Raw genomic sequence first — 23,844 nt, 5'->3', positions numbered from 1 at the left:
CTCGCAGGCCGCTCTCCACCTTCCCGATGCAGAAAAAAAAGCAAATCCAGGTAGGACGGAGACTGCGATTGGCAGCGACTGTTGCTACTCCTCCAGCCGCCTAGCTCCTCTCCGCCAGCCCCTCCACCCCGTCCTGCTCACGAGGGAGACCGTGCAAAGGGAAATGCAAGGGGAAAGGGAGGAAGCGTCTCTAGCACCCGTTAATGTAACGGGCTTAAAGAGCTAGTTGATTTAATATTTGAGAAAGGATAAGTGGGGAGAGTGGCTTGGTGTGAAGCCTGGTGTAAATTTGGTATCTGAGAACTGATTCATTACTGACTACAGAGATTTCTAAATTTTAAAGGTTTGAAATCTGTAATCTTCCACAAGGAAGTTATTTTGAGGGGGTAGTTCTTGATTATTCGGTGGCTTCCTCTTACCATACACTGACTTGAAACAAGATAAAGGCTTTTTTATAGCTGGAGAAAAACTGTGCTCAATGGCATTACCTACACATTAGAGAATGACACGGTGACAAAATTCATCACCGTTCCCGCGGATAACCGCGGGAAACCATCTTCATTTTTTAATTTAATTTAATTTAATTCTTATATACCGCTAATAACCGTGAGGTTTCTAAGCGGTTTACAAAAATGATGCATTAAAGATACAATAAATAAAAACTAAATAAATAAGATAGGTACTTGGAAATTCCCTAACTGTCCCAAAGGCTCACAATCTAACTAAATAAATAAATATTCATGCTGGTTAGAGAATGACACGGTGACAAAATTCATCACCGTTCCCGTCCACACAGATAACCGCGGGAAACCATCTTCATGTCATTCTTTAAGGAGAGAGGGAAGAATCAGAGTATGAATGGCCACAACCACTGACCCTCAAGCTTTGCTTTGAAGAATGCTGGTGTAGAAGGACCGAGGTTGAAACAGACACTAGAGAATGACAGTCTCTGTTATCCAGAGCAGATATTGTGATGTCATAATGCCTCATTCCACCAGTGCCTAAGAGCCAATCACATCAGTGATGTCACAATGGCTTCATTATCCTTGGCTCCCATAAGAATCAGAGTATGAATGGCCACAACCACTGACCCGCAAGCTTGCTTTGAAGAATGCTGGTGTAGAAGGACCGAGGTTGAAACAGACACTAGAGAATGACAGTCTCTGGTATCCAGAGCAGATATTGTGATGTCATAATGCCTCATTCCACCAGTGCCTAAGAGCCAATCACATCAGTGATGTCACAATGGCTTCCTTATCCTTGGCTCCCATAAGAATCAGAGTATGAATGGCCACAACCACTGACCCGCAAGCTTTGCTTTGAAGAATGCTGGTGTAGAAGGACCGAGGTTGAAACAGACACTAGAGAATGACAGTCTCTGGTATCCAGAACAGATGTTGTGATGTCATAATGCCTCATTCCACCAGTGCCTAAGAGCCAATCACATCTGTGATGTCACAATGGCTTCATTATCTTTGGCTCCCATAAGAATCAGAGTATGAATGGCCACAACCACTGACCCGCAAGCTTTGCTTTGAAGAATGCTGGCGTAGAAGGACTGAGGTTGAAACAGACACTAGAGAATGACAGTCTCTGGTATCCAGAGCAGATATTGTGATGTCATAATGCCTAAGAGACAATCACATCAGTGATGTCACAATGGCTTCATTATCCTTGGCTCCCATAAGAATCAGAGTATGAATGGCCACAACCACTGACCCTCAAGCTTTGCTTTGAAGAATGCTGGTGTAGAAGGACAGAGGATGAAATAGACACTACAGAATGACAGTCTCTGGTATCCAGAGCAGATATTGTGATGTCATAATGCCTCATTCCACCAGTGCCTAAGAACCAATCACATTAGTGATGTCACAATGGTTTCATTATCCTTGGCTCCCATAAGAATCAGTATGAATGGCCACAACCACTGACCCTCAAACTTTGCTTTGAAGAATGCTGGTGTAGAAGGACTGAGGTTGAAACAGACACTAGAAAATGACATGGGATTATTTCCCGCGGTTATCCGCGGGGACGGGAACGGTGATGAATTTTGTCACCGTGTCATTCTCTACTACACATCCTTTTGGGCTCTTTTTACAAAACTGCGCTAGCGATTCCAGCGCAGCAAAAGTGATGGAGCCACAGGAATTGAATGGTCTTCGCTGCATTTGCTGCACCAGAATTGTTAGTGTGGCTTTGTAAAAAGAGCCCAATGTTTGTTGGCAAGAGGGTGGTTGGCTTGCTCCGGTCAACGTTTAGTAGAAAAAGTAGGGTATCTGTGTGAAAGGGTGCGACACAATTTATGTGCAGCAGTCAAAGCTAGAAACATTATTTCTTTAGTGCTGTTTAACTTGCTTTTTCCTACTCAATGTACATATGAAACCGCCCCTGTTCTGTAGCTTTTTTAAACACGAGATGTGCACATAAGAAGTAAGGAGCAACAGAACCAAAAGAAGGGAGGTCCAACCTCGGTCCAACCTCGTCTGCAGTGAAAAACCAGCCAGGAACAAACCAACCAAAACTGCAGATATGTACAACGATGTAGGCAAATTTTATTGTGACAAACAAACTGTATATTAAAACCTTTTTACCAAACGGGGGACCCAACACGGTCCGTGTTTCGGACAACCTTCATCAGGGGTCCATGGTAGATAAAGGCAAAAACATATGTCGCAACAAATATTGAAAAAGATAATATAAAACCAAACAGATGATGTGTCACGCCGAGAGTTAAATACTGTATGTGATTAGGATCAAACAAAGCAGGAGAGCAACGACCAACCGCAGCCTTCGGAACTTTCAGAAATCTCCCTGCGCTGGCGCACCTGCTGACAGCGCGAAAAGAACTGAAGGAGCTTGAGGAAGCAACAACAGCTGTAGTAATACGAACATCATAAGAACGTCAGAGTTGCCGTACTGGGACAGATTGAAGGTCCATCAAGCCCGTTATCCTGTTTCCAACAGTGGCGAACCCAGGTCACAGCAGAGAGATGGCACCAGTGCATTTTAAAGGGTGAGTGGGCTTCAGACGGAGAAGGGGAAGACATTGTGGCTCATGGGGAGCCCCCTGTAGCCAGTGATTTTAGGAAGAGATGCTGGATGGGAGGGCAGGTGGTAGAGAGGGAGAGATACTGGATGAAAGTGCAATTGATGGGGAGGAAATGGGAGGTGGGGCACAGAGGTGAGGAATTGGGAGGACTCCCTTAATTTCTGCTCTGGGCCCCAGCATGTCTAATACCAGTTCTGCTTGTCCTCCAAGCCTGAGGCCCATCGCCCCCATCCACTTCCACCTGAGCTTGGGTAGACAGGCAGAAAGTATTGGATACAAACAGCAGCCAAAAATAAAAAAGAAGAATGGGGGGCCACCACAGAGGCTTCAAGGGGTCTCTGGCCTTGCTTTGAAGAACACCGCACTTGGGGGAAGCAGTTGGTGCACCTTCACCAGAGGTACAGTGAGTGGGTTCTTCCTGGCTGTGTTTGAAAATGCCACTGTTACCCCTTTACTGTGAGGTGTCGTATTTTTCGCTCCATAAGATGCACTTTTACCACCCCTAAAACGAGGGCGAATACACCTCCTCCCCACCCCGGCGTTATGCTGCTGCTCGTTGCCCACCCCCGCCGCTGCTTGTGCTGCTCGCCGCCCTCTTACCCGTTCACCGCCGCAGGAACGGAAGAGGGGCCGGCAGCATCCAATAGGGCCCACAAGTCTTGCCCCAACGTCAATTCTGACGGTGGAGAGAAAGTCCGGGCCAGCCAATCACTGACATCGGGGGAAGGTTTGTGGGCCCGATTGCACGCCACCAGCCCTTCCCTTCGTGGAGTTGCGGCAGCAGTGGGCGAGCGGTGGACCAGGAAGGAGGAATCATCGCGGCAGGCAGGCAGGCAGACTTCGGTGCAGAAGGGAGAAAGGCAGGCTTCAGGGATGGAGGAAGAACAAAGGCTGGAAGGCAGTGAGGGAGAGAGGGAGGGAGGGAGGTAATAGAAAGAGACAATTGTTGGAACTTGTTCAAACCTTAAAACTTTTCAAAGACGCTTATGAGATCTACGATTGATAATGGAAAATAAATAAAATCAACGATGCTTGCTCCAGTCAACTCCCTTCCCTGATGTTTTTTCCTGTACTCAGTCAGAGCTTGAAAGAAGATGACACAAATGTTTGTCAATAAAAATACATGAAAAATATGCTCGCTCACTGATTGAAAAACTCAGGTAAAATTTAGTCATCCTCCAAACCCCAGTGACCTCACTCAAGCACGGCTAGGGGATGAGGAGAACTGCAGCTACAGAGCCTTGAACCCACAGGGAATTGAAGCCCTTGGCCTCCAGCCAGGCTTTCACCTCTGCGGGACAGGACTCGTCACTCAGGGGTATGGAGGTGTCCAATGTCCTCTTGTGTGGAGAAGGTCTTCTGGGTTGCCATGTGGCCATTAGCCAACTGAAGAAGCAGCTCCTCAATCATGATGTTGATCTGGTTGAGTTTATCTAAGGCAGTGAAAGAGGAAGTGATGTCATAAATCCCAGAAACCATTGCAACAGAAACAGCCATAACTTGTGCCTGGGGAGTCCCCCCCACACACACTCAGGAATCATGGGCATAGTGAGGACAGGGACAATCTTAAAAAAATACATGTCAAATCCAACCAAAATGATCCCAACATAAATAATAATATACTTCTTCCTCCGTATTAGTTGTGATAGAGGATTAACAGACCCGCGAATACAGAAAAACCGCAAATAACTTTTAAAAATGTTATTTGCTGTTTTCTATTAAAAATCATCCTGAATATGGTAAAACCGCAAATAACATGGTGGGAGACCTGACCTGTTTCTGAAGGAGAGGTAAAACACAGTGAAGAAAGTGCTGGGAAGCAGCGATTTTCTCTGTAAACGCCTGGAATCAGTGATTTCTATACGCAAGCTGATGTCATTTGGGGGGAGGAGCCAGCAAGCTAAAAACCACAAATAATCGAAACGGAGGGAGAAGTGTAACTTAATATTATACAAATAAGAGAATAAAATAAAAATCCTGTAAGTGCAACACAGCCACAGACTCAGCTCCAATCTCCGGCTCTGTCACTGGCTCTTTTTGTATTACCTTGATGAAAGTCACTTTATCTCCTACTCCCCAGCTCTGTCACTGATCGATTGCCTGTGTAGTCCAGGGGGGAGTCCCTTTATCCACCTGGGCCTCTGTTTACTGAGCTAGGGTTGGTTCACGTGAGTACACACTCATCCCTTTTTAAACTGTTGTGAGATTTGTATCTGGTAACCCACTGCAGGTACCAATTGTATGTGTGAAAACTGAATGTGTTCATGTCACAGTTTTCCTAAACGATAATAACACTGCCTGCCAGGGGATTCGAGGAACTCTGCTCAGGGCAGAATGTATTCTCATAGATAACAGCACTCAGTCCCGGGTTTGTGACAGAAAAGCCAGAAGCCGCAGTCTATCCTGTGGAAAATAGGAGATACCCTGTTGGTCACAGAAGGACATCTGTGGGTGTTCCTGCTTGCTTCTGCCTGTCCTCCTGGGCCTTGTCCACTTGCGCCTGGTACCGCTGCCCCTTCCTAAGTCACGTGACCAGGGCTCGCTCCAGCCGCTCCTGACAGTCTGTTACGGTCTCCTACAGCAGGAAAAATCAGGCAATGAGTTAAGGGAGGTACAGGTGCGGGTCAGCAAGGGGCACAGGCCATGCAGATTAGCTGGATAATGGGAGGTTAGGATGTATATGAATGGAGCACAAGGGGTTTACGATATCTAGAAAAGGGGCTAGAGAGTGTTGAGGCATGTGAGGTTAAGGTGTTCTGGAATGGGGGTACAGCAGGGTTAAGATATCCAAGAGTGAGGGGTGCAGTTTCGTACCACATCACATTGGATGGTGTTGGCCAAGAGAGCTGTGATTGTCCTATCAGTGCCAGCAGAGGGGATCCCCAGGTGCAGCCCTGTCATGGCAGCACATACACTGGCCCAGCAATTACAGGGGGGGGAATGACACCAGGAAGCTGCAGTCTGTTGAAAAGGAAAAAAAAGAGGGGGCATGAGGAAGATCACCGCAGGTAGCAGAGTGGCCCATTGCCTTTTTTTCCTCTAGTATCTCCTACCTGCAATCCTCGTCAACCTAACCTCATATCCGAGACCCATTCCAACCCAGGGCTTCCCCAAATCTTCCCTTTGACACTGTAACTACAACCCAAGAGCCCACAGCACCTGCTTACCATGTGCACCCAGGACAATGAAGGTTTCTGTGTGTTTGCTGTATGTCGGAGGAATACAAGCACAATGAAGGAGAATATGTGAAACTCACAGGCTACCCTTGCTCATGGACCTTATTCCACCACATCTGAGAGGAGATCCTCCAGCAGTTCACTTTCCTTGACTTCATCAGAGATGAGACCAACAAGTATTTAGAAAAGGTAAAAGGAACCAGGAAGAATGCTACCATCATTGGGTTCACGTGCAAAGGGGGGACTACGTCAATGTAATGCCCAACACATGCAAAGGAGTTGTGGCAGACAAGACCCACCTGGAGAAGGCAATGAACTATTTCCGTAATAAGTATCAGGAACCCGTCTTTGTGGCGGCCAGTAATGGAATGGAGTGGTGTAAGGAGAACATTGATGCTTCTAGAGGAGACATCTACTTCTCTGGGGATGGGGTGGAGTCCTCACCTGGGAAGGACTTTGCCCTCCTTGCTCATTGTAACTATCATGACCATTGGCACCTTTGGTTACTGGGCGGAGTCTAACTTCTTGAAAGTCTTCCATTATGATGCCGCCTTCTTACCAGAGTGGAAGGGGAACCCCGCTGACCTCTCACCTCTTCTTGAACTGCAAAAGGATCAAACAACCCCAGTAACTACAAGTATTGTAGAACAAACAAAGCCCGTCCTGTCCCCAATCTCTGGAATAAGTCCTCGTTTACAAAGACGATTATCATGGCAGGCCACGGTAATCACTCCGATGCCCATAGGAATTCAATGGGCATCGCAGCATTTGCCGCATGGCAGCCATTACTGAGCCTTTGTGGTGGGGAGAGGAGGGATTAGAACGATTATTGAAGGAGAATCTGCCATGTGACAATGGTGATATTGCCGTACTTTCATATAAAGGTTTTTTTAAAAAATATTTGTATTTTATATTGTTTCTTTAAATTATTTATAGTTAGATGACACAGGTTTGTTTTAACTTTTCCTGTCTTCCTGGAATATGAAGAAAAAAAAGACCAAAAGAACACAACTGCCTTGCCATTGTAAATTTCAGATCCCTCTAGCCTGAGGCCATGTCAAATATGAATACAGCACGGATGGCTGGAGGAAGAACTCAGTGATGAAGCAGACAGCTGAATGGAAAAATGGGGGTGGGGTGGGGAATGCAATAATAAGTGACAACCGCCTTTAATCCAAGGGCATGGAAAAGTAGAGAGTGTTTTCATGATTAGAAATTTTTTAAAAAAATGTTCTGGTTACAGGACACACAGATAAGTCAATTTCTCTCAGGAGCAGAGTCTCCAAATGGGTCACTTTTGCATAGAATATGCAGTCCAGTATTGTTGCTTGTGTGCTCTTTTGCAGAAGGCTAAACACTGTTAATAGCAATGAAAAAATAAGAAATTGTGGGAGTTTGTCCAGAAAATGGTAAATCTCATTTTAGCTGACTGCATATGCCTGGCTTTGCATGGGCCATGGGGGCGGGACTTGGGCATAACAGGGCGGATCTAGGGGTCCGGATTTTACTAGAGTAAAATCTGGCATCTACTCTGACCATATCTCTTGAGGATCTTCTTTCTTTTCCTGCAGCTTATAGAGTTATCGCTAAAAGCAGACACTTTGCTGATTAATACCCATCTGGGGTTTTTCTCTTTTACCACTGTGTCCAGTTTCTTTACAGCCAGATTTTTACTGGTCAGAATGGGGATGACCCAGGTGATCATAACTTCTTCATTCTTGAGAATTCTCTTAGGATTGTGGGACCCTCAGTGCTCTTCCAGTCCAATGATGCTAAAGTATTTACAGAGTTCTCAGCGGATGTGAACTGTTATTTCATTGCATCTTTCTACATTGAAAATTACTACCCTCAGTACCTTGCAGCCATCTATGAATAGGGTAACTATTCCTATTCCATAACTGTTCCTAGCAGTTACATTTCTGTTTTTCCATTTTACCACTCCTGTATTTGCTGCAATCCATATCTCCCGTAATCCACTGTCCTGGGTTGCAACTTTCCAAATTCTTATCCTTTGGTTTCAGTTCCCCTTTCCTTAAATGTGTCCAGTTTTGAATGATTTACATTTCCCACTCTGTTTCTACATTAACCACCCATTTATTCCATGCTGGTGGGGGAGATGTTGAAAGTTGACTCTACTCAGGTAGGGAGATAAATGGTTCAGCTGTTATGCTAGACTTTTGCCACAGGAGGGCAGCACTGAGCATCTCTGCAGTACTGATTCCCGAAGCAATGGCACCCTCTAGTGACCAGTGATGGGAATAGCATCTGCAAACTACCAGTTTAGAGTGAAAAGGCAGATTTTGAACAGAAGTGAATGAATGAATCCCTTTTTATTTGCACTTTTAAATTGATCTCCATCAGTTTGTTATTGAGATAAACTGCTTTGCATTCCATAATTGGGGAAGAGGACGTTCTCTAAATATATTGTGATAGAATATGAACCTAATCTATCTCTTGTGCCGTTTTCAAATGCTGACTCCCTGGTAGTCTGAAGATTTCACTTTGTTTTGCTTTTTTTAATTGCGTAATGAAGCAGACAGACAGACACCAGGACCACACTGTGTTATTGTGAGAAGGTCCACCTCGTCTGCCACAGTGTGCTCTGCTGATCAATGCTTTTTTCTTGCTTCCTTAGATTCTGTGCTTGATCCAGGATTTCTTGAATTATGTCATTGCTATCTGCTCCAGAAGTCCATCTCAGTGAATGTCTGAGATGGATTTCTGGAGCAGGGTCTACCAGAAGCTACCTTAAGGGACTGGGTATCCAAACGGCAGATGATGTTTAATGTGAGCAAGTGCAAAGTGATGCATGTGGGAAAGAGGAACCCGAACTATAGCTATGTGACAGCTGGGTTCTGTGATAGGAAAAGGATCTAAGTGTCATTGTTGAGGATACGTTGAAACCCTCAGCCCGATGTGCGATGGCTGCTAAGAAAGCAAATAGAATATTAGGAATTATCAGGAAAGGAATGAAAAACAAAGATGAAAATGTTATAATGCCCTTGTATCGCTCTATGGTGTGGCCACACCTTGAACACTGTGTGCACTTCTGGTCAATGTTTCTCAAAAAAAGATACGGAGGTGTAACCTATGGAACTTTTCCCCTTTTATCCTTTCGTGTTTTTGCTACGTTTGTTTATGAGTCTGTTTTTTTACCCTCTTTTTACATAATATTATTTGTGTGCTTTTTTAATATGTTTATATAACTCATTGTAATTCACTTAGTAAATTATGGATAGGAGATTCATCAAATTAATAAATAAACTTGAAACTTAAGTAGTTTGAAAGTGAGCCTCAAAGTGGAATTAGCAAATGTACAGAGAAGGTTGATGAAAATGATAAAAGGGATGGGTTGACTTCCCTATGAGGAGAGGCTAAAACAGCTAGGGCTCTTCAATTTGGAGAAGATACAGCTCAGGGATGATATGATAGAGGTCTATAAAATACTGAGTGGAGTGGAAAGGGTAGATGTGAATCGCTCGTTCACTCTTTCCAAAAATACTAGGACTAGGGGGACATGCGCTGAAGCTACTAAGTAGTAGATTTAAAACAATCCGGAGCAAATATTAATTAAACTCTGAAAATCATTGCTGGAGAATGTGGTAGAAGTAGTTGACTAAATCTCCAGCATCCTCAAAGCAGGCAAGAGCCAGTCCCAAAGCTGGAGAAAACAGGAACCTCCCTGGGCTATAAAAAGCTGGCACGGAACAGGAGGCCGGACTGGAAGAGATCTGGGCTCTCTGTGATCTGTTGCCCACCACGGGATTAAAATCATCAGAGGTCGTGTCGATGTTGAACTCCTTTTGACTTGCTGAAAAGTATAAGGTTCAAGACCACAACTTACCCAAATTGCTCACATGAATGGTCCTATACTTTTAAAGTTAGGCAAAACTTGAGATCTGAACCTACAATTCTTAATACTGCCTTTGTTTTCAGGACTAAGGTAAAGGCAGGAATTTGGGACGGAAACTACCTTATGGCCATTTGCGGGTCCTGCCAAGTTGTCACTCTACAATAGTTTCAAGTTTTATTGAGTTTAATATACCGACCATCAAACGTGTATCTGGCCGGTTTACAATGCTAAAAGAAAAGAAAAAAAAAAGGTAAAAAGTAAAATAATAATTATATATATATGGAGAGGGGTGAACATTAAAAGACAATAGACAAAGACTTACATGAATTTGAGGGTATTAAGATGAAGGAAAGATCAATAAATACATTATTAAAATTAGAGAGCTGCACGAGAACGGGGATGACGGGAATCCCACAGGACCCACAGGTTCCCCCTCAGGTCATGGGGATTCTGTGGGGGACACCCCCTTTGTTTATTTATTTATTTAATTTTCTATACCGTTCTCCCAGGGGAGCTAAAGAATGGTTTACATGCATTTACTCAGGTACTCAAGCAGTTTTCCCTCTCTGTCCCAGCGAGCTCACAATCTATCAAACGTACCTGGGGCAATGGGGGGATTAAGTGACTTGCCCAGGGTCACAAGGAGCAGCGTGGGTTTAAACCCACAACCTCAGGGTGCTGAGGCTGTAGCTTTAACCACTGCGCCACACTCTCCCCTTTGATCGCGGGGATCTCATAGGACACCCCTCATGGTCTCGGGGATCCCGTGGGATTGGGCAGCAGCTCAAGCCAAGTGGCTCGTCTTTTTTTCCTGCCCTGAATCAGGTTGGGCAGACTGGATGGACCATTCTGGTCTTTATCGGCCATCATCTACTATGTTACTATGTTACACAGGAGTGGAGGGAGTGCGTTTTTGCTTTTTGGACACAGGAGGCATAAACTTGGGAGAGAGGACGGAGGAAGGGAGGGAAAGATGCTGAGGTGGGGGAAGAAATAGAAAGGGAGAATTGGGCATGAGTGTGTGTGAGTGAGAGGGAGAGATGGTGTACAAGAGGAATGGAAGAAAGAGGAGAATTTTGGTCAGAGGGAGGTACAGATGATAGGGAAGAAAAAGATGAGAGGGAGAAATGTTGTGGAGAGGGAACAGTGGGACAGATTGAAAGGGATGCAAGAGGGAGGAATGCTGGACATAGTGGTGAGAGGAATGGAGGGAGAGATGTAGCATGGTGCTGGAGAGTGGTGATAGAAAGAAGGAGAAATGTCAGGCATGGGGCTGGTGGGCAGGGGCAAAAGATGAGAAAGGGATAAATGCTGGATCTTGATAGGAGGAACCAATGGACAGCAACAGAAGAATTTGCAGGAGACGGGAAAGCGGAAAAAGAAACTGGTACCAACTTGATGGGACAATAAGTCTCCAGACAACAAAGGTAAAAAACTGAATTTATTGACTAAAATATGTTAGCTTTGGGAAAAGTATATAGCAGATGTCTTTGTATTGTGTTCAAAAGAGAAGGAAATGCATTTCTGGTTTTATTTTTACAGTATTGAAGTACTTGTTGACCTTTGCTGTGGCTGGTGGGTATCCCCAAGCACCGCCAGCAGAGGACCTCCTCTAGAGATGGCCAGAACTCTCCTCCACCAAGCGCAGCAGTCGCTGATAGCATCCATGAGCCATTGAGGTGCCAGCATCTGTGACTCAGGGACGCTACTGCTGCCTGCCAAACATGGCAAAAGGGACCCCTGGCCAACTGCAAAGGAAGTCCTCAGCTGACAGCTTGGTAGTTCTCATCAGCAGAGTATTTATATTTTATATTTACATTAGAGGCTCTGGTAGAAACCCGTTTACAAAGTATGTATTCTTCCCAATTAATATTTCCAAATTAATAAAGTCTCTTTGCTTATTTGTAAATGGATCTCTACCAGAGCCTTTAATTCTGTAGCATAATTAAATGAAATAACTACTTCTGAAGTTTATAGGGACGGGCGGGGATGGATTTGATTCTAGCGGGGACGGGTTTGATTTCTGTCCCTGCGCAACTCTCTAATCTACAAGTGTTCTTGTATCTGCTGCGGTGATTTGAACCCAGAGATGGATAAATATAAGTTCCCAAATACTCTTGATGTGAAAGCCTGGCTGGCTCAAGGGTTGAATGCTGGGTTAATAACAGGGAATTGAGGGTTCAAGACTCAGCTAAGGAGTAGGGCTGATACTGCTCAAAGAGAAGAGATTGAGGGCTTAAGTGTCAAGCGAAGAGGTTGAGGGTTCAAGTGTCAGCTTAGGAGGAAGCCTATATACTGTTACTCAAATTTAGTCCATTTTTCATGCAATATACCAGGAACACAGGTCAATCTTGTCCCCCCCCCTACCTCCCCAACTTCACCCAGTCCCCCAAACCCCACCCAGTCTCCCTAACCCCCTGCTTACCTGTTCTGGCCTGAACCTGTGACCTCCTATATTGGATCCAAGCCTTTTAGGCCGCTGAGTCACCAGTAAGGCAGGCCCTAGATGTTTTCAGTTTCTTCCCTTTATACCTTTCATGCTTTGATTTGGATTTAAAATTCAAACACCTGGTCTTTAAACCCAGGATGATTTGATGTACATTATTGACTATTGTACTTTTCTTGTGTATTGTACCTTTTGCATTTGTATTTTGTAAAACTTTCAAGGAAAAAAGAAAGCAACCCATCTTTCCTCTAACCCACCAGGGGAGAAACAAAGGCTGTTTCCTTTTTCTTCCCTTTATGCCCTGATTTGATATTTACAAATACATAAAAATATCTAATCACTGAAAGGATTTGAACCCTCAGCCACTTGCTCCAAAAAGCATGAACACCTTCCACTACACCAACACTTACACAGTAAAATTGAGGTTGACTTTTCTTTCCCTTATACCTTTCTCTCTCTCTGATTCACTTTTTTAAAATAGATAAGACATTTTTATTCACTGAAAGGATTTGAAACCGCAGCCTCTTGCTCCAAAGGCAAGAACACCTTCCACTAGGCCACCACTTAACCAGTGACTTTTGGGTTGACTTTTCTGTTCTTTCTATCTTTCTCTCTCTGATATGATTTTTTTAAATAGATAAAAGATATTTAATTACTGAAAGGATTTGAACCTTCAGCCTCTTGCTCCAAAAGCATGAAAACTTTCCACTAGGCTACCACTTACCCACTGACTGTTGGGTTGACCTTTCTCTCTCTGATTCACTTTTTAAAACAGGTAATTTTGAGTTTTCTTTTAATATATTAGTGGTATATGCTCCCATTATTTATGACCATGCCTTTTTCCAATCTTTGACACAGACTGCGTTAAATTTGGATTCTAGTCCCCTTATTTTGGCTGGGGATCTGACTCAAGCATTAGATCCCTCTCTTGATAGATCTTCAGGTCAGCAAAATTCTATTTTACATAAAGGAGTTCCCTTTTTGTGTTCAGTAGTAGACTTAGTTGATCCTTGGAGATTATTACACCCTGAGGAAAGAGATTATACTCATCTTTCTCGTTCTCACTCTACTTGGTCAGGTATTGATTATATTTTTATATCTCAATCTTTGTTTCCTAAAGTACTGTTATTGGTCCATTGGTCATTTCTGATCATGCCTTGGTATTTATAGATCTGGAATCGAATACTCATAGATGTGGCAATTGGAGATTTCCAGTTTATTTATATGATTGACCCTAATTTTCAACAGTTTCTTATAGAGAGATGGGCAGATTATGCTCATTTTAATTTGGAGCATGTGAATGATCCAATCCTTTACTGGGAAGCTTCAAAGGCTGTACTACATGGAGATATTATAGCTTATGTTGCAAAATGTAATCGTTCTATTGCTTCTAAGATCATTTCTCTTGAACATCAATATCAAAATGCAAAGAAAATCTATCTTCGGCGTTCTACTTTAGCTCATAAGGAGGCGATGTTTGCAGCACAGATAGCTTTGAATACTCTTCTTCATGAAAGATCAAAACGTAGTACTCTATCGTAAATTTTGCTTCTTTCAATTTGGTAACGATCCAGGTCATTACCTTGCTCGTCTTACAAAAGCTTGGAATGGGCCTCATTTCAGTCCTTCTATTCGCCTTCCAGATGGGACTTATACTAATGACTCCACTCAGATCTCTCGGGTTTTTTGCGATTATTTCTCTTGTCTAGATACAGCTAATTCCTCATCACAACTTTCTCTGATACAGATGTATTTGGAGGATTCGGTTTTGCCTCATTTAACTTCTACAATGAGAGATTTTTTAAATGATCTATTACGAGCTATAGAGGTTCAACAAGTTATTAAATCTTTGTCCACTTGTAAAGAGCCTGGACGTGATGGCTTTACAGCAGAATATTATAAGTAATTAAATTATCATCTTCCAGGTTCATTGGTGAGGTATTTTAACTCATGTGTTGATGTACGTTCCTTTCCCATTGGTGTTAGATGCATTGATAACATTAATACCAAAGCCTGGGAAAGACCCGCATAGAGTTGATTCTTACAGACCTATCTCTTTGAAATTTGTTGATTTGAAATTTTTTGTTCGGATTTTAGCGGATAGACTTGCTTTACCTTTACCTACGCTTATTGGTCAAGAACAGGTTGGATATGTCCATGCTAGGCAATCTTTACATGTTCAAGGTTTTGATGGCGTTGTCAACAGGTCAGGCACAGGGGATACCCACAAGTTCTCGCAGCAGCCTATCAAGGAGCGGTGCAGGGCCAGCCGGCAGCACAAAAAGCTTGCTGCTGCAAGCCGGCCTGGGTGCACCACTGGCTGCTTACCTTTACAATCTTCTTGAGGACTTCAGCACAGGATACACGCTGGACTACCAGGGAACAAACAGGTACGCGAGGGAGGGCGGTAATTGATAGTGTCGGCCGGGGCAAGAGACGGGAGGGATCCCTCCTGTCCCGGCCTAAGGCAGGCCTGCAGGAAGTCCGGGAGAGTTTCAGGTGGTCCGAAAAGCATGAACACCTTCCACTAGGCCACCACTTACCCACTGACATTTGGGTTGAATTTTCTCTCCCTTATACCTTTTTTTCTCTGGTAGCTGTGGCAGATCTGAGAATGTGGAACTCATTGAAAGATTCACTGCTGACTTTAAGCCTTTTTTAAAATCTCAAAAGACGTATCTACTTGTGAGAGCCTTCCATAACCGACCGTTTGAAGATTAGCAGATGTTTCCACTTCCCTTGACATACTGGAAACAAGAGAAAGGTACTCTAATGTAACCCATCTTGTAATGTGTGTTGATGAATTTGTTATTATTTTATGTATTTAAGAATTGTAACCTGCTTAGTTTATAAGTGGGATATAGATTTTTAAAATAAAATCTAAATATTAATCATATGTGTGAGGTAGACCTCAAGTCAAAGTGAAAAGTTGAGGGATTTCTTTCCCTCCCAGCTCCCGATCCTAATACAACTAAAAGCCAAAGAATTCAGTTCCCCAGAAAGCTAATAAAATAATGTATTAAGTTAGCACAATAAAAAGGTATCATCTCATTTTCTTTTCTTTATGTGTGTGTATTATTTTTAGTGTAAATCGTATTTATTAAATTTCAAATACAAACAAAAGAATAAATAAAAAATCATTTCAAATCCAAGTATATATACATATAATACAAGAAAAGAAAACCATAATACAGTATACATATCCTATATAATAAAACGCTAGCCGCGCATGCGCACTCCAACTTTCGTGATCTATAATCCCTGTTCCATGTTCTGTAGGTCCGTGGCCAAGCAGGAGTGCGCATGCGTGAGTCCCCAGCTCCTACCTACACTCGCAGCACTGGCCGCCATTGCTGGACTCCCTGCTCTTCGGTAACTCAGCAGTGGATAGAAGACACCGCCAATCTCCATTCCTCCAGGGGGGGGGGTCTGGGAGGAGAGGGATCGCGGCCATTCAGCGCCCCCACCGAAGAGCCCAGCAACTTTCACGCCGCAGCAGTAGGGAACAAGTCGACGACTCCCCCCTCCTGCACCAACCGCGGCCGCTCCTGTTTGAAGCGGCCTGATGAGGTTCGCGGCCGGCTGTAGCGAACCTCGCAGGCCGCTCTCCACATGAAGCACGTTCCCTCTGACGCGATCGCGTCAGAAGGAACATGCTACCATATGGAGAGCGGCCTGCGAGGTTCAATACAGCCGCCCATGAACCTAAGCAGGCCGCTTTGAACAGGAACAGGAGCAGCAGCGGCAGCAGGAACCACTGATGGATGGAGAGAGGTAAGAACGGGAGGGGAAGCCAAAAAAGAAGGGCTATGGAGCAGGCAGAAAAGGGAGCTGTTTTGGTGGGAGGGTTGTGCTGAGTGCACGAAGCAGGCAGGCAGGCATTGCACAACAGGGGGAGAGGCAAAGGGGGCTGCTTTGGGGGGATGGTTGTGCTGGGGGCCGACAGTAATCATGGGGAGAACAGAAGGCCACGGAGCAGGCAGGCATGGCACAACAGGGGGCCAGAGGGAGACCGAAAGGGGGCTGCTTTGGGGGGAGGGGTGTGCTGGGGGCAGACAGCAATCAGGGAGGGGGGAGGAACAGAAGGGGGGCCACGAAGCAGGCAGGCATTGCACCACAGGGGGAAAGGCAAAGGGGGCTGATTTGGGGGGATGGTTGTTCTGGGGGCAGAAAGCAATCATGGGGGGGAGGAATAGAAGGGGGCCATGGAGCAGGCAGGCATTGCACAACAGGGGGATAGGGGGCTGCTTTGGGAGGAGAGTTGTGCTGTGGGCAGACAGCAATTATGGGGGAGAATAGAAGGGGGCCACGGAGCAGGCAGGCATTGCACAACAGGGGGAGAGAGAAAGGGGGCCACAGAGCAGGCAGGCATGGCACAACTGGGGGCCAGGGGGGGAGGGAAAGGGGGCTGCTTTGGGGGATGTTTGTTCTGGGGGCAGACAGCAATCATGGGGGGGAACAGAAGGGGCCAAGAAGCAGGCAGGCATTGCACAACAGAGGGAGAGGGAAAGGAGGCTGCTTTGGCAAGCAGGGGGGCCAGGGAGACAGACAGAAAGAAAGACGCATAGACAAGGGACCAGGGAGAGACACAGACACAAAGAATGACAGACAGACAGCGTCCAGGGAGAGAGATACAAATAAAAAACAAAAAACAGACATCTACTCTAGCACCTGTTATTGTAACGGGCTTAAACAGTAGTCTATTATAATAAAATGCTAAGCGCGCATGCGCACTCTTACCGCTGTGTTCCCTGATCTGTTGTTCCGTGGCTGGCAGAGTGCGCATGCGCGAGTCTCCAGGACTGTCTTCTGCACCTGTGCTGTACCAATTGCGGGGTTTAAAAACCACGGCGTTGCCTTCTCTCACGAGCCGCACCAGCGTCAGAGAAGGGTTCCACACTGGCGGAGATCGTGAGAGGAGCCGCCGCGGTACCTGTAAACTTAAAAAAAAAAGACAAGACCGTGGGAAGGGAAGGGGGCAACAAAGAACTCCAGCCGCGAGCCGAAAGGAAGAAGCTGGGCCTGTCTGCCTGCGGGGAACGCTATAAGGGAAGGGGGGGCCATGGAGCAGGCTAGACCGTGGGAAGGGTTAGGGGGAGGAGCCGAACGGAGCAGCCAGATCGCAACAGGCCAGAACGTGGGGGAGGGGCAGAATGGAGCAGACAAGGGAAGGGGGGTGGGGGAAATGCTGCTACTGCTGCATAGGGACCTGGAGGGGAAGCCAAATACTGCTGCTGCTTCTGCACAGGGAATTGGGGGGGAGGGAAATGCTGTTGCTGCTCCACAGGGAAGTTGGGTGGAAATGCTGCTGCACAGGGAAAGAATGACAGACAGACAGCAGGAGGGAGGGAGACAGACAAAAAGGAAGAAAGACACAAGGGCAGGGAGAGGGACAGAAAGACAGACAGTGAAAGGGGGCCAAGGAGAGAGAGAGAGAGAGAGAGACAACGGGAGAGAGAGAAAGACAGACAGACATATTCTAGCACCCGTTAATGTAACGGGCTAAAAGACTAGTAATACAATATACATATAATACAAGAAAAGCAAATTGATCTTACAGACATACACGGGCAATCATTTTAACCCTCCCACCCACCCAATAATTAAAGAAAACACAAATACATAGAATCTTTCAATAACTTTTCCCAATTTAAAATAGTGCAATTTTCTCCCTCCACCCACCATCCTGGATGTGTGTGTTGAAAGGGCAAAAAATAAGATTAGTTATCATTCTTTACAGAATTTTGTCAATGGTTCACAAACATCCATAAATTTCCTATAATATCCTTGTTGTATGGCCATCATCATATGTCCTGGTTTTTAAGAATTGTGAAAGCCATTGTAGTACCACTTTCTACTGCATCAAAAGCTGCTGAAATGTCAAAGGCACCAGTAGATGTAGGGGCACGATAGAGGCCGTAGGTGAAAGGATCTCTTTAGATAACTTCCCCAGCTTCATTCATAAGCGGTGGGACAGGAGACTCCAGCACTCCTACTGGGTTTCAATCTAGCACAACGAATCACAACAACAGCAAATACCAAGAGTCCAGCAGCAACAGCAGCAGCAGCAGCAGCAGCAATCCGATATCTTTGGCGCTGTATAGTGTTGGTATGATCTGAAAAACAAATTAAAGTTAGGATTTGTCCCAAACAGATTATTCACCAACTCCCAAGGACCCCCTCCCAGAAACATTTAACAATGCCCATCCCCGTCTCTGTTCTGTACATCTAACGGCTCCCATCTCCCTCCAGGGGCTGGGAGTGTTGCTTCCGCTGAGTCGACCTAATAGGACTATAGAAATGATCTGTAAGGGGAGAAGTTACTGGACCCAGCATTGGCAGCTCCATCTCCCTCCTCAAGGACTACAAGTGCCTCTTTTGCTGTGTACATCTGATCTGTAGCACAGACTCCTCCCGTGACTGCCTCTTTCAGGGAACCCAGCTCTGATTGGCCTCAGAAGCAGAACCAGGGGGTTAATTGGTGGAAAACACTGGTTTAGAGCAAGAACATAAGAATTGCCACTGCTGAGTCAGACCAGTGGTCCATCATGCCCAGCAGGCGGCCCTCTGGTCTAAGACCAGCACCCTAACTGAGACTAGCCCTACAAGCGCACGGTCTTGTTCAGCAGAAACTTGTCTAATTTGTTGGATGATGCTCAACACAAACAGTGCAAATTGAATGCATACAGTGTTGAGTATCAGCAGTAAAAGGGGGAGGAATAGAGTGGTAGGCATAGAACATGTGCACAAGCCTAGTAGAGGGGAGGGCTGATGCGATCACTGGAGCTTTAAAGAAGCAAGGGGGAAAAAAAGCAAGCTTCTAGTTACAGCTGAAGCCTCTTTGGTACAGATATTTTGAAGAAAACAGGAGAGACTCATGTTCCACGATGATTTGGGACGCAGTTTGTTAGGTGCGAGACACCTGCGTACACAACATGCACATGGCCACTCCAGCAGACTTTCAAATTCTCGCAAACTGCTCCTAGCAGAAGTCCCTATCAAGCTACCATCAGCTCCAGACCTGCTGAAAAGTTTGCATGCTAAAAAGGTGGGTGTCTTGCTGTGCACTGCACGGAGTACTTCTTTTTAATACTAATGAGCACCTTGTAATGCATTTGCATAGGACTCTGTGGCTGCTACCGTGATCGGTAAAAGCCACCAAGAATCCTATTATGCATCGGAGGCTGAGCTAACTTGCAAGCTAGACTAGCTACATTGTCTGGTCTATTCCCTCTGCTCTCTTATTCCTGTCCACAATGCTGAAGATCTATCATTAAGCTCACTGAATCGATTTCAGAAAAGGAGCAACATTCCATTAGCAGAATGTATACAAATTAATGCTGGGTCAAAAACAGCGCAGTCATATATAGTAGATATGAGAACTAAAAAGCCTCAATATAGTCATACATAGACCTCTCCTCAGCCTTCGACCTGGTAGACCATGACATCCTCCTATAAACACTAGACTCCATAAGAATCTCAGGCAAGGTACTATCATGGTTTAAAGGCTTCCTACAATCCTGAACTTACAGGGTTAAAACAAATGAAGAAAAATCCGAACCATGGTCCAACCCCAGCAGAGTATCCCAAGGATCACCTCTATCTCCCATACTCTTCAACCTATACATAGCCTCCCTCAGCTCCTGCCTAGACAAACATGGCCTAACCTCCTACAGCTATACAGATGACATCACCATTCTCCTCCCCTTCGACCATCCAGCGCCTACCATGATAGGCACAATACAGAAAACACTCAAAACAGTAGCAACATGGATGACAGAACACAAACTACAACTTAACTCTGACAAAACAAACTTCATCCTCCTAGAAAACAGCAAAACCCCAACCTTAACAAACCTAGTAATAAACTCAACCTCATACCCCATTCAACCCATGCTAAAACTCAATCCACCTCAACCTGACACAGAAGAACCCACTCACTATTCACACACCCGACAACCAAAAATGTCAAACAACGAAAACTATGACAACCTAATGGCCACCAGGGCAGCAAAACTAGACAGACAACTCAACAATCTGCTGTCTTCGACCACAGACTACAAAACCTTCAAAAAAGAAACAAAAACCCTACTCTTCAAAAAAATACATAAAACCTATGTAACACGACCAGATCCCAAGCTTCACCTACCATACTATCTACTCCTTATCAAATCTAAAATGTTCAATTACCCATTATGTATTACCTAATTTTATGACAATTCTTAATCCGCCTTGAACCGCAAGGTAATGGTGGAATAGAAATCACTAATGTAATGTAATGTATAGTTACTAGCAGCTTTGATTGCACACAAGAGGTTCAAGAATATATCTCCTTTATGAACACAGATGCAAATTCTGCACATAGTTGCTCTCCAACTGAGCCATATATAGTTTGGACTAAAATTTATCCAATCAGCAGTGATTCTCAACCTCTGAACCATTTATCCTTGCAACTTGCTTGCTGAAATAGTTGGCCTAATGTTAAAAGGATACTTAAAAGGCATTGGGTGACTGTAGAAGTAGACTGCACAACTTCTATACACGACCCATCCTGTCAATTATCTACTCCCATATTCTCTGTGTAAGATTAAGGTTGTATGCAGAAACTCCCAGCATCCACATCTTACAAAGTAAAATCAGGACTAATAATTCCACACATCTATGGCCTCAATTTCGGCAATGGCAACAATTTTAAAGGAACCACCAAATGCTCCTTTGATTTTAGGTCATTCACTCAAAGGGGACCACAAGACATTCCAATTTGCTTTGCCCAGGGCCGATGAAAGGGTGTTTGGTGCTCTAGGTAAGCCATTAATCTTGTGCCTCATCCCTTCCTTTCTACAATCCCGCTCTGCCCTTCTTATTAGCTACTGCCTCAGCAAGAGTCCCCTGAAGGCCCTCACCCAGCACTTCCTCCTCCTACTGAGCCTCTCTAGCTATCCGAATACAGGGCACTTAGTGTTCCAGCCCCAGTGTATGAGCTGTGATGTTATGAGATCTCAAAGTTCATATGGCGAGACTGACCCTGTGCAGAAGAAACAGCTAGTAATGGGGGCCAAGATGCTGCGTTAAGAACCAAGGTTATGGCCTCTGAATGGGAGAGGATTTAAAAATATCTGACCATTGTCTGGAGTCATGTACTCACTGTGCTACCCTGCAACCTTGAGCCCCTAAGCGTCGTCGAGTTCAGGTGGAGAAACTCTTTGGCGGTATGGATCCCCTTGCCCCGGTCTCGACCTCGAATCCGGTCAAACTTCTCACAGGGGTTCCACCTTCTGCCTTGACCTCGTCTTTGATCAAGCCTGCCTCGTTCGACGGGACCTCATCCTCGAGTAAATCTGCTAAGTCTTCTACTGAAGAGACGCTTGCCTCACTTCCTCCCTCAGGTCAGTTGCCAGCAGTGGTTATCAAGCTGCCTATGAAGTATGTCTCCAAGTCAAAGAGTTGTTCTTCCTCAGAGACTGCAGCTGGGCCAAAAGTGCCATATCCTCCAGTCTCTGAGTCACATTTGGAGGTTCTGATCCAGACCATTTTGGATCATCAATTGGGAAATATCCTTGCCAAACATACTCCTGCCTTGACTGCTTCCTGCAGTCCAGCCTGAGCACTCAGCAGTAACACCTGGAGTCGAGTCCTTGGCTGAGCCTCAAGAGGATTCCACACTCTGTATGCAAGGAGTCGATTCTTTGCGAGTGTCTAATCTGGAGCATAAGCATGTTATTCAAAGAGCCGAGTCCTTGTCAGTGCCTCGAGATGCCTCGACAGCAGGAGTTCAATCTCGATCTCCAGCCCTCGAACCTCGCATAAGGCATCGCCCTTCCCGAGGCACAGGGCTACAACTCCTCGACTTTCTTCTCAGCGAGACCTGCCTCATTCGAGGCACAGTTCTCCACATCAGTCGATGCATCCATCGAGGCACAGATCCTCTTCTCAAGGCATGCCTCGTCTCTCTACACCTCGAGGCTATTCGAGGCTTTCTACTCCAGAGTCAAGGACGCCACCTCCATGTACTTCTCCTGCGAGGGATTGTTCTCCCAGCTAGTCATCTATACCTGCATATTCAGGTCTCAGGTGCGAGTACTCCAGGGAAGTTCTGCCCTCTTCAAGGTCACTGTCCCCTCGAGGTCAGCCTACCCTGGAACAGATATCCTTTTCTTCTTTCCTACAACAAATGAGTAAGGAACTCAATATTAATTTTGACTCTGATTCCAAACACACTACTGAGTATTTAGAAGAAATGGGTATGTCTCAACCTCCTGCGGAGTCTCTTAAAACACCCATTAATAGATTTCTTTCTCAAACTTTCAAGAGGAACCTTGAAACACCTTATTCCATTCCTGCTATACCAAGCAAGCTGGAATCCCATTACAGAATGGTCCACTGCAAAGGCTTTGAGAAATCTCAATTATCCCATCAATCCCTTCTCGTGGAGTCCTCTCTGAAAAGGAACAACCCTTCCAAGGTTTATGCCACTGTACCCCCTAAAAGAGAGGGCAGGACCATGGACAAGTTTGGTTGCCGTTTGTATCAGAATTCTCTGATGGAATCCAAGATGGCGGAAGGGACAGCCAGCTGAGCGTCCTGGCTCAGATCCTTGATCGAGTGTTTGGCTCCCTTTTCTTTTCCTAAGAGGAACTTTACCTTGCTACAATGCCGAAAAGAAGGGGCCGAAGTGCCGCTGCAGCCTCGCGGTGCCCCGACACAGTAAGATTCGGCAACATCGATGATCTGCTTCGCCGGATGCAGAAAGTATCAGCGGCGGTGACGGTATCCCCGCTGGAGGCTCTCGCTGGTGAGCAGGAGGTGGTTTCCCCGGGGCTGGAGATCTCATTGAGCCCTGACATCAGAGCTGCCAGTTCCCAATACTCAGAGCTGCCAATACTCAGACTGCCAACTCCCCCCGGGTGGAGGAGCCATCGGAGGGCGGTGAGCTCCTATCCCGCGAGGCTTTGGTCATCAGAGAGGGGAGTTTTGAATTGGATTCCTGTTTGGAGTATCCTGTGGTGTCTGAGGCTTCCAACAGCAAGAGGAAGCATAGCCTTCAGGAGAGAAGCCCTCAGGAGGAGAGGTCAGTTGATTTAAATTTACAAATTCAGCCTGAAAAATCTATCATAATAGAGAAGCCCCGAGAAATAATTCTAGAAGCCATATGGGATCTAGTGGCGGATCTGGCAAAATCCATTAAACCTCAATTATCCCAAGTTGAACAAAAATTAAATACTCATGAAACATATATTAAAAGTCTACAAACTGACATGAAGGATCTTAAAAATTCAAATGTTGCCACTAAACAGCTCACAGAAACATTAATGAGAGATAA

The 23,844-nt window shown here is 45.3% G+C and overlaps 1 pseudogene; it reads left to right on the top strand.

Moving 5' to 3' along the window:
- Nucleotides 1-6,258: 6,258 nt before the first annotated feature.
- LOC117346329 lies at nucleotides 6,259-15,245 on the top strand (annotated as a pseudogene).
- The last annotated feature ends 8,599 nt before the right edge of the window (nucleotides 15,246-23,844 follow it).

The sequence above is a fragment of the Geotrypetes seraphini genome, chromosome 12 (genome assembly GCF_902459505.1).
Source record: "Geotrypetes seraphini chromosome 12, aGeoSer1.1, whole genome shotgun sequence".
Lineage (NCBI taxonomy): Eukaryota > Metazoa > Chordata > Amphibia > Gymnophiona > Dermophiidae > Geotrypetes > Geotrypetes seraphini.
This window is presented reverse-complemented; position numbering and strand designations above follow the sequence as displayed.